Raw genomic sequence first — 12,268 nt, 5'->3', positions numbered from 1 at the left:
TTGGCAAGCGTATCAGGGACCGGAACAGATTAAATTAGAAATAATCGTTTTCCCGATTTGACTATCTGGGGGGGGGAGTGGGGGCCGGTTAATTCGGAAAAAATAAAAAAATGAAGTATTTTTACCTTATGAGCGGGTGATGGGATCTTAATGAAATTTGATGATTGGAATGATATTGTGTCTCAGAGCTCTTATTTTAAATCTCGATCGGATCTGATGACGTTGGGGAGAGTTGGAGGGGGGGAACCTAAAATCTTGGAAAACACTTAGAGTGGAGGGATCGGGATGAAACTTGATGGGAAAAATAAGCACAAGTCCAAGATACATGATTGACATAATCGGAACGTATCCGCTCTCTTTGGAGTAGTTGGGGGAGGGTTTAATTCTGAAAAATTAGAAAAAATGAGGTATTTTTAACTTCCGAACGGGTGATCGGATCTCAATGAAATTCGATATTTAGAAGGATATCGTGTCTCAAAGCTCTTATTTTAAATCCTGACCGGATCTGGTGACATTGGGGGAAGTTTGGGGTGGGGGAACCTAAAATCATGGAAAACGCTTAGATTGGAGGGATCGGGATGAAACTTGGTGAGAAAAATAAGCAGAAGTCTTATATATGTGATTTACATAATTAGAACGGATCCGCTCTATTGGGGGGGGGGGGGGGTTAATTCTGAAACATAAAAAAAATTACGTATTTTTAACTTACGAAGGAGTGATCGGATCTTCATGAAACTTCATATTTAGAAGGACCTCGTAACTCAGATCTCTTATTTTAAATCTCAACGGATCAAGCGTAATTGGGGGGGGGGGGGTAGTTGGGGGGACCGGAAATCTTAGAAAATACTTAAAGCGGTGAGATCTGGATGAAACTGGATGGGAAGAATATAAACCTGTCTAATATACGTGACTGACATAACCGAATGTAATGAAATTTGATGATTGGAATGATATTGTGTCTCAGAGCTCTTATTTTAAATCTCGATCGGATCTGATGACGTTGGGGGGAGTTGGAGGGGGGGAACCTAAAATCTTGGAAAACACTTAGAATGGAGGGATCGGGATGAAACTTGATGGGAAAAATAAGCACAAGTCCCAGATACATGATTGACATAATCGGAACGTATCCGCTCTCTTTGGGGTAGTTGGCGGAGGGGTTAATTCTGAAAAATTAGAAAAAAAGAGGTATTTTTAACTTACCAACGGGTGATCGGATCTCAATGAAATTTGATATTTAGAAGGATATCGTGGCTCAGAGCTCTTATTTTAAACCCGACTGGATCTGGTGACATTGGGGGGGGGGAGTTGGGAGGGGGAAACCTAAAACTTGGAAAACACTTAGAGTGGAGGGATCGGGATGAAACTTGGTGGGAAAAATAATCACGAGTCCTAGATAAATGATTGACATAACCGGAACGGATCCGCTCTCTTTGGGATAGTTGGGGGAGGGGTTAATTCTGAAAAACTAGAAAAAATGAGGTATTTTTAACTTACGAACGGGTGATCGGATCTCAATGAAATTTGATATTTAGAAGGATATCGTGTCTCAAAGCTCTTATTTTAAATCCTGACCGGATCTGGTGACATTGGGGGAAGTTTGGGGTGGGGGAACCTAAAATCATGGAAAACGCTTAGATTGGAGGGATCGGGATGAAACTTGGTGGGAAAAATAAGCAGAAGTCTTACATATGTGATTTACATAATTAGAACGGATCTGCTCTATTGGGGGGGGGGGTTAATTCTGAAACATAAAAAAAATTACGTATTCTTAACTTACGAAGGAGTGATCGGATCTTCATGAAACTTCATATTTAGAAGGACGTCTTAACTCAGATCTCTTATTTTAAATCTCAACCAGATCAAGCGTAATTGGGGGGGGGCAGTTGGGGGGACCGGAAATCTTAGAAAATACTTAAAGCGGTGAGATCTGGATGAAACTGGATTGGAAGAATATAAACCTGTCTAAGATACGTGACTGACATAACCGAACCGGATCTGCTCTCTTTGGTGGAATTGGGGGGGGGGGGGTAATTTTGAAAATTGAGGTATTTGTAACTTACGAAAGGGTGACCAGGTCTTAATGAAATTTATATTTAGAAGGATCTTGTGCTTTAAAGTTCTAATTTTAAATTCCGACCATATCCTGTGACATTGGGGGGAGTTGAAGGGGGAAACCGGAATTCTTGGAAAACGTGAAAATTGGGGTATTTTTATCTTACGAAGAGATGATCGGATCTTAATGAAATTTGATTTTTAGAAGGAATTCATGTCTCAGAGCTCTTATTTCAAATCCCGACCAGATCTTTTGACATTTGGGGGAGTTGGAGGGGGAAATCTTGGAAAAACACTTGGAGTGGAGGAATTGGGATGAAGCTTGGTGGATAGAATAAACAAATGTCCTTGATACGTGATTGACAGAATCGTACTGGATTCGCTCTCTTTGGGGGAGTTGGTGGGAAGGGTTCAGTGATTTTACGAGTTTGATGCTTCTGGACGTTCTAGGACGATGAAAATTGGTAGGCGTGTCAGGTAGCTACACAATTTGACTTGATAAAGTCGTGTTCCCAGATTCGACCATCTGGGGGGCTAAAGGGAGAGAAAAAACTAGGTATTTATAACTTACGAGTGGGTGATCGGATCTTAATGAATTTTGATATTTAGAAGGACATCGTGACTCAGAGCTCTTGTTTTAAATCCTGACCGGCATTAAGCCTCTTATTTTCCTTTTTAAATCAATCTATTGATTCATAGAATTTTGTTAGAGCTCAAACCATATGATCTCTTGCCTCTTAGCTCTTCTCGCCTCGTTACAAGTGCCATATGAGCTTTTAGCTCTTGTTTATGTTCTTTACGAATTTAATAATCGCTTCTATCGCAAATTCAAATTTAAGCACCTTTTGCCCTCACCTAACTAACCCAGCCTAACCTAACTAACTCAACCTAACTTAACTATAAATAATTTTGGCGTTGAGAAAACCTAGTATAATTTTGTCAAAAACGACCGAAAACGCATAGGCTACATTAATTGAAAAATTGGCGTCAAGGAAGAAGAAAATGGCATAAACGGCAAGGTAAAATTTATTTATCTAACTTAATCGTTGAAAATAGGTGCTTGTAGATTATATAACATTAAAAAAATGGATTCATAATGAAACAGTAAGTTTCTCTAACAGTCTGAAACAGTAAAAAAATCAATGAGGTATACTGTTGCATTTGGTCCGAGTTTGAGGCTGGACGTGGAGCAAACGAAATAGTTAGTGGACTATTGACCATTCTAAAAAAAATTTTGATGCCTATCCTGATATCTGTCAGTTAATTACTTGGTCGGACTCCTGCGCGTCCCAGAACCGAAACTCAATTATAAGCTTCCCCATCCAAGATGTTCTAAGAACATTTCCACGCTTAGAAAAAGTGGTTATGAAGTATTGTGAACCACGTCATTCGACTATAAAAGAGGTTGATGCTGTACATAGCACTATTGAATGGGGGCTAAAGCACCTTGATTTATTTTCTCCAATAGATCTGGTGAGGAAGTTGCTGGAAGTTAGAAAGACACGTCCTTTGAATTTCCCGCAAGCGACCCAGTCAAAGTTCTTTGACTTTCAATAGCCAGCAAAGCTCTACAAGTACTCGTTGGTGCCGTATTCAAAGGTAAAACAACTTGAGTCCCGTCAGGATAACGCTAAGAGAGTTTGGTTCAAAACTTCCTTCTCTGGAAACTTGCAAATGGCTACTATATTACAAGAATGTACTTCGGTTAAATGTATCCCAACACTTCGGCTGTCCGTGTTGTTGAACGTCTTGTTTTGCCCAAACTTTGTGGCAAAAATACTGATCTACCTGATGCGAAAATCAAAAATTTCAAGTATCTCCTGAATTTCATCCCCAACCAAGACCAGAAGTATTTTGAAACCAAGATTGAACAGTGCTACAAGGCCAAAGGGGATACTGAACGTTTGGAAGCCTCTCCATCTGCACGAGACCATGTCCAGAGGAGGATTCCATTGAAACAAAACGGTGGCCAGCAAAGAAACTAAAAAAAAAATGAATGTTACTGAGGTTTTTTTAAATTTTTATACTTTTTCAAATAGTATTGCTGCATCAGAACTCGTTTGTCGTATCTTCATGGTGAAAAGAATAGGCAGCCCACAACATTTTGTCGTATCTAAGTTTACTAAAATTTTGGTAAGGTCAGATTGTCGTCGCATCTGTATTTCATTTCAAGTTTGACAATGAAAACTTCACCTTTTTCATCTCATATTCAGAAGACCCTCCTAGTTATTTTTTGATGTATTTGCGAAGAAAATCGGTTGTACCATGTAAGTTCCAGCAAAGATGAAAACTTCAAAGTTGTTTTTCTCGGAATTTTGAAAACCGGGGACGATTTGCTTATTCTATCCACCAAGCTTTATCCCGATTCCTCCATTCCAAGTGTTTTCCAAGATCTCCCCCTCCAACTCCCACTAATGTCAAAATATCTGGTCGGGATTTCACATAAGAGCTCTGAGACATGAATTCCTTCTAAATATTAAATTTCATTAATATCCGATCACCTATTCGTAAGATAAAAATACCCCAATTTTCACGTTTCCAAGAATTCCGGTTTCCCCCTCAGACTCCCCCCAATGTCACAGGATCTGGTCGGAATTTAAAATTAGAACTTTAAAGCACAAACTCCTTTTAAATATCAAATTTCATTAAGATCTGGTCACCCTTTCGTAAGTTACAAATACCTCACTTTTCAAAATTACCCCCCCCCCCCCAACTCCACCAAAGAGAGCAAATCCGGTCCAGTTATGTCAGTCACATATCTTAGTCAGGTTTTTATTCTTACCATCCAGTTTCATCATGATCTCTCCGCTTTAAGTATTTTCAAAGATTTCCGGTCCCCCAAACTGCCCCCTCCCCAATGACGCTGAATCCGGTTGAGATTTAAAATTAGAGATCTGAGTTACGATGTCCTTCTAAATATGAAGTTTCATGAAGATCAGATCACTCCTTCGTAAGTTAAAAATACGTCACTTTTTCTAATTTTTCAGAATTAACCTCACCCCCAATAGAGTGGATCCATTACAATTATGTAAATCACGTATGTAAGACTTCTGCTTATTTTTCCCACCAAGTTTCATCCCGATCCCCCGAATCGAAGTGTTTTTCATGATTTTAGGTTCCCCCACCCCAAACTCCCCCCATTGTCACCAGATCCGGTCGGGATTTAAAATAAGAGCTTTGAGACACGATATCCTTCTAAATATCAAATTTCATTGAGGTATGATCACCCGTTTGTCAGTTAAAATTACCTCATTTTTTCTACTTTTTCAGAATTAATCCCCCCCAACTACCCCAAAGAGAGCGGACCCATTCCGGTTATGTAAATCATGTGTCTAGGACTTGTGCTTATTTTTCCCACCAAGTTTCATCCCGATCCCTCCACTCTAATTGTTTTCCAAGATTTTAGGTTCCCCCTACCAACTCCCCCCGCCAATGTCACTAGATCCGGTCGGGATTTAAAATAAGAGCTTTGAGACAGGATATCCTTTAAATATAAAATTTCAACGATATACTATCACTCGTTTGTAAGTTAAATTTTTTTTTCACTCTAAGTGTTTTCCAAGATTTTAGGTTTCCCCGTCCCAACTCCCCCCAATGTCACCAGATCCGGTCGGGATTTGAAATAACAGCTCTGAGAGACGATATCCTTCCAAACATCAAATTTCATTAAGATCTGATCAACTGTTAGTAAGTTAAAAATACTTCACTTTTTCTATTTTTTCAGAATTAATGGCCCCCACTCCCCCCCCCCCAGATAGTCAAATCGGGAAAATGACTATTTTTAATTTAATATGGTCAGGTCCCTGATAAGCCTGCCAAATTTTATTGTCCTAGCTTACCTGGAAGTGCATAAAGTAGCAAAACCGGGACCGACAGACAGACCGACGGAATTTGCGATTGTTATATGTCACTTGGTTAATACTAAGTGCCATAAAAACAGGTTATTTATCTGAAAAAGAATAGAAAGAGGGATGAAACTCCCCTCCACTCTTTTTTTTGGTCGGAGTCTTCCAATCAAAATTTTGAGATAGCAAATTTGCTAAGCATAGTTGAAAGGCCGAATAACTATGTCTTTGGGTATATCACGAGCTTCCCACAGCCCCTAGATCTTTGAGAAAAAAAAATTTGACCATTGTTTAGGTATAGTATTTGTTATTGGGAAGTATACACACATTTTTCGGGGGAAGAAGTGGAATTATTTGTGGGATAATCCACTGGGTTAATTTTCGATGAGGAGAGAAGTTAACAGGGGCTTATTTTTCTGGGGAAATTTACACTGGTAGAATTTGCCTGAATTCTTATACAAAATTCTTCTAATGTCTTCAATTCTCATTGCTGATTTAATTTTACACGTGGAGATGTTAAGGATAGTTGTCTAGGGTAGATTTTCACCACGATTGAATCATCTAGAGAATAAATCGTTTGGGAGGAGGGATTTTTCTGTGGAGTAGTAGCCAGATTTTCTCTTATTATTTAAAATACGATCACAAATTGAATTAAAAAAAAAAATTCAACTGAAAGGAAAACTTAAAACGATGAGAAATTATTGCGTATATGAAGAGTGTTGCTCCCCAAAACTTCCTCGTTTTTCATCTTTTTTTCGTTTTTCTTCATGTTAAACTCTTGGCTTTGCCAAAGTTCAGTAAAAAAACTTGTAATTAAATATTATTTTAAACGTTATTTTTTATGTTTGAATAATATAAAATCATGTATTAAAAACAAACTTCAATTATATTAATGAATATCATATAAATCCAGATTTGAAATTGGTCGGCTCAGGATAAAAAAAAGGATAAACTACTGGCTATTTTCGACACTTCAAAATTAGCAGCATGTCAAAGTTTTTTCGTGAGAATTATTTCTACCTTTTAGTGATAAAAAAACAAATCTTTTTAGATGGAAGCAAGGATCATCATTTACAAACATGGATCATCATATTATTACAAACACGAGCGGGGTGCTTGCCCCTTATCTGTGTTTTCTTAGCACTTTCAAAAAGATTCTTATCATAGGCAGTGCAATAACGCTGCCTAAGTAAAAATTGATGTGGGCACAATGTATTATTTACTTATCAAACAGTTCGTGGTAACGAACTGTAGTAAGGAGCGACCCGGCTCAATTGTAACCAAAACTCTAAAAAATGGAATTTTGATACCAATACCTACATCAAAAGAATTGCATTTTAATGCTGATTTTAAATATATAAGTTTCATCAAGTTTAGTCTTACCCATCAAAAGTTACGAGCCTGAGAAAATTTGCGTTATTTTAGAAAATAGGGGGAAACGCCCCCTAGAGGTCATAGAATCTTAACGAAAATCACACCATCAGATTCAGCGTATCAGAGAACCCTACTGTAGAAGTTTCAAGCTCCTATCTACAAAAATGTGGAATTTTGTATTTTTTGCCAGAAGGCAGATCACGGATGCGTGTTTATTTGTTTTTTTGTTGTTTTTTTTTCCCCAGGGGTGATCGTATCGACCCAGTTGTCCTAGAATGTTGCAAGAGGGCTCATTCTAACGGAAATGAAAAGTTCTAGTGCCCTTTTTAAGTGACCAAAAAAATTGGAGGGCACCTAGGCCCCCTCCCACGCTAATTATTTTACCAAAGTCAACGGATCAAAATTCTGAGATAGCCATTTTATTCAGCGTAGTCGATAAACCTTATAACTATGTCTTTGGGGACGACTTACTCCCCCACAGTCCCCATGGGAGGGGCAACAAGTTACAAACTTTGACCACTGCTTACATATAGTAATGGTTATTGGGAAGTGTAAAGGCGTTTTCAGGAGGATTATTTTGGTTGGGGGAGGGGTTGAGAAGAGGGGGATATTCTGGGGGAACTTTCCATCGATAATTTGTCATGGGGGAAGAAAATCTCCATGAAGGGGGTGCAGGATTTACTAGCATTATTTAAAAACACAATGAAAAAATAAATATGAAAAAGTTCTTTCAGCTGGAAGTAAGGAACAGCATTAAAACTTAAAACAAACAGAAATTAATACCCATTTGAGGGGCTCACCTCCTCCTAATACCTCGCTCTTTACGTTAAAGTATTTTTAGTAATTTCAACTATTTATTCTGCGGCTTTTGTGATTCTGGGGTCATTCTTAATGAATTGGGACAAAATTTAAGCTTTAGTGTAAAGAGCGAGGATCTGACAAGGCGAACCCCCTCATATATGTAATAAAAATATGAGAATATAAAAGTTCTTTACGTAAGCTAATTTATAAGTTACGCATATCTTTTACTAATAAAAATATTCGTAAAAAATTAAAAGTTCTAGTTGCCTTTTTAATTAACCAAAAAATCGGAGGGCAACTAGGCTTCCTCCCCCGCTCTTTTTTTCTCAAAATCATTCGATCAAAATTATGAGAAAGCCGTTTAGCCAAAAAAAAAAAAAAAAATGCAAATTTCGTTTTAATTATTCCTCTGCGGAGGGCCAAAATCAAAACATGCATTGATTCAAAAACGTTCAGAAATTAAATAAAAAAAACAAGTTTTTTTAACTGAAAGTAAGGAGCGACATTAAAACTTAAAACGAACAGAAATTACTTCGTATATGAAAGAGGCTGCTTCCTCATCAACGCCCCGCTCTTTACGCTAAAGTTTTTTACTGTTTTAAAAAGAAGAATTGAGAGACAGAGTCAAACTTTAGCGTAAAGAGCGGGGCGTTGAAGAGGAAGCAGCCTCTTTCATATACGAAGTAATTTCTGTTCGTTTTAAGTTTTAATGTCGCTCCTTACTTTCAGTTAAAAAAACTTGTTTTTTTTATTTAATTTTTGTTTAGACCAGGGTACTTCGTATCGCAGTTGTCCTAAAAACTTCTAAAAAAGCTCATTCGATTGGAAATTGAAAGGGCTAGTGCTCTTTTTAACAGTCGAAAGTGATTGGAGGGCAACTAGCCCCCTTCCGCACCCACCATTTCCCCTAACACATCCAATTTAAATTTTGAGATAGTGATTTTATTTAATGCAGTTGAAAAACCTGAAAATTATGTCTTTCAGGACGACGAACCCCTAAAACCTTCAGGGCAATGGTTATAAGTTATGCCCTGGGGGTATATAAGGTCAATATAGAAAGTTTGGTCATATAAACTTTGCAAGGTGCTCATTGGATTGCTAAGTAGAAGTTTCAGTGCCCTTTTTGCACGAGGGTGCATACTCCCCCCACCTTTTATTTTCCAGAAATGTATCTGATAGAAATTTTGAGATGACAATTTGTTGTCGTAGGACAACAAACTTTAAAAAGGATATATTTGATTCAAAATTGAAAGGACCAGTGCCATTTTGCTAGTCGAAAGTGACTGAAGGGCAACTAACCCTTTCCCACGCCCACCATTTTCCCAAACCTATCCAATCAAAATTTTGAGATAACCATTCTCCTCAACGTAGTTGAAAGACCCATAAATTATATATCTGAGGATTGAAAATCTCCTACAGTTCTTAGGGCTAGGGTTGTAATTTATGCCCTGGGGGCTTATAAGGCTTATAAATAAGAGGGGATCGTATAAACGTCGGAAGGGGATGACTAGATTACTAGTAAGAAGTTCTGGTGCCTTTTTTGAGTTTCAAAATGATAGGAGTGTGGATACACCCCCCGTCACCTCGTATTTTCCCAAAATACATGTGATAGAAATTTTGACATGATCATTTGTTGTTGTGGAAACTTCGAAAAGGGTTCATGCGATTGAAAATTGAAAGGGCTTGTACTGTTTTGACTATTTGAAAGTAAATGGAGGCAATATAACACCCCTCTCACGCCCAACATTTTGCCAAACACATCCAATCAAAATTTTGAAATGGCAATTCTTTTCAATGTAGTTGAAAAGTCTAAAAAGTTACGCCCTGTGGATATATAAGCTTTTTATAGAAAGAGTGGTCGTATAAACTTCGGAGGAGCTCATTGGATTGGTAATCAGAAGTTCTAGTACCCTTTTTAAGATTCGAAGAGATCGGAGGGTGGATACCCTCCCAAAGCCACCTCTCATAGTCACTTTGTTCAACATAGACGAAAGGTCCAAAAATTATATCTTTGAGGATGACTCCCCCCCCCAGAGCCCTCAGAGCAATGGTTGTCTGTTATACCCTTGGGGCATATAAGATTTATATAGAAGGGGTAATCGTATATGATTCGGAGGGGGTTCATTAGATTGCTGATAAGAAGTTTTTCTGCCCATTTTAAAATTCAGAGGGATGAGAGTGTGGATACCCCCCCCCCCAAATGTTCGTATTTTCCCAACATGCATCTAATAGAAATTTTAAGATGGCCCTTTGCTGTCGTAGGAACTTCGAAAAGGGCTGATTTGATTAGCGCTTTTTTCATTAGTTGAAAGTGATTGGATGCCAACTAACCGCCCTCTCACTTCCACCATTTCACCAAACCCATTCAATCAAAATTTTGGAGAGCCATTTTGTTTAACGCAGCTGAAAAGTCCAGAAATTATCTCTTTGAGGACGACAACTCCTCTCTCACCTAGAGCATTCAGGACAAGGGTGGTAAGTTGTGCCCTGGTGGCATATGAAGGTTTATATAGAAAAGATGATCGTGTAAACTTCGGAAGGGGCTCATGGTATTGCTAGTCAGAATTTTTGCTGCTCTTATTGATACTCACAGCTATGGTAGGGTGAATACTCTTTCCCCCCCCCCCCCCCCGACCTCTTATTTTCTCAAAATTACTCTGATAGAAAATTTTTAGGTGGCCATTTCTTGTCGTAGAAACTTCGAAAAAGGCTCATTCGATTCAAAATTAAAAGGGCTAGTGCCCTTTTCAATAGTCAAAATTAATTAGATGGCAACTAACCACCCTCCCACGTCCAAAATTTTCAAAACACATTCATTCAACATTTTGAGATGGCCATTTTGTTCAACATAATTAAAAGGCCCAGAAATTATGTTTTTGAGAATGACAACCAATCCCCCCCCAACACACGCACAAACTCTCACACAGATACCTCTGTGGGTAAAGGCTGTAAGCTATGCTCTATGGGCATATAAGTTATATATAGAAAAGGTGATTGTATAAACTTCGGAGGGGGCTCATTGGATCGATAATCAGAAGGTCTAATCCCCTGTTTATAATTCAGTTTGATTGGATGGAGGATACCCCCTAGAGCTTGTATTTTCCCGAAATGCATGAGATAGAAATTGATTTGAATTTGTTAGACAGACACCTTGCAATAATTATTTGTTTAATATCTCTTTGTGTTGCTCCAAGCTTGTTTTTCTTTTCTCGTATCTTTCACGTTCGAGGGAAGCAGTCACCCATTTGGGCATTTTAATGCTGAAAGTTCATAGAGGACTGAATATTAGTTTGGTTCTCTCTGTTCGAAGGTTAGTTTTATGTTTTAGCCTTTTTCTTCTGTTCTTTGTTTATTTAATTCTCTTCTTCTTTTCCTTGTTTATTTATTTTTTATCACTTCTTAACATGTCTTTTATCTCCGATCGATTAATGTCTTTTTTCTTTTCTAGGTTGAAAATCAGAAAATAAGCTGAGCAGTAAATTTTGATCTAATTCCGTGTAGTCTGTATACTGTTGCCGTCTTTTTGTGTAATGGCGTTCATTTTTACATAAAAAGTCGTTGCAAAACACTGGGCCACTTGCAATTGTAAAGTTTAAATAAAAATATAGGGTTCTCAACCGTAAGTTCGCTTTATTCTCCATAAAATTGCTGTTTATACCTTTTTTCTCTACTCTTTTTTACATGTTAAAATATATAGAACCCTTTACTTTGTTCAATAAATTATCTTTTTGCTCATCCCTTGCTAAACGAATTTACTGCTCATTCAAGCTCCTTTGCTCCTTATACAGTCTCTGCTCCTCAGCCACGAAATAGCAACCTGAGTCAACAATTGCAAAAGAAAATAAATTGAAACGTTTTATTTTATAAAGTTTGAAAGGCTTGTTTAAATAAAACTTTATTAATTTGTATTTTTAAAGCTATTTACTATTTGTTGCTCATAGAGTCAGGAATTATTTAAGGAATCCTGGAAAAAAGGGTGAGTCAGTTGGGAAGGTGATTTTCCTCAAAATCATATCCTAGAATTGTTTTTACAAGTTAGAAAACAAAGTATCGTATTTTTACGCTCATTAATCTATACTACTGAATTAATAGAATAATAATCATAAAATTAATAAAATAGACCAATACGTCGAGGTCATTCTTAAGGAATTGGGACAGAATTTAAGCTTTAGTGTAAAGAGCGAGGTATCGACGAG

At 37.7% G+C, this 12,268-nt stretch overlaps 1 protein-coding gene across 5 annotated transcripts in view; it reads left to right on the top strand.

The window, feature by feature from the left end:
- LOC136042249 (uncharacterized) overlaps nucleotides 1-11,980 on the top strand; it is a 49,285-nt gene extending 37,305 nt beyond the window's left edge. For all 5 annotated transcript variants that reach the window (XR_010621211.1, XR_010621212.1, XM_065727194.1 and 2 more), the window contains one exon: nucleotides 11,521-11,980. The gene's annotated coding sequence lies outside the window, so the exon portion shown is untranslated. The remainder of the gene's footprint in view (nucleotides 1-11,520) is intronic.
- The last annotated feature ends 288 nt before the right edge of the window (nucleotides 11,981-12,268 follow it).

Source organism: Artemia franciscana, unplaced genomic scaffold, assembly GCF_032884065.1.
Source record: "Artemia franciscana unplaced genomic scaffold, ASM3288406v1 PGA_scaffold_89, whole genome shotgun sequence".
NCBI classification, from domain to species: domain Eukaryota; kingdom Metazoa; phylum Arthropoda; class Branchiopoda; order Anostraca; family Artemiidae; genus Artemia; species Artemia franciscana.
The sequence above is the reverse complement of the archived record's forward strand: the minus strand, read 5'-3'. Positions and strand labels throughout refer to the sequence as shown.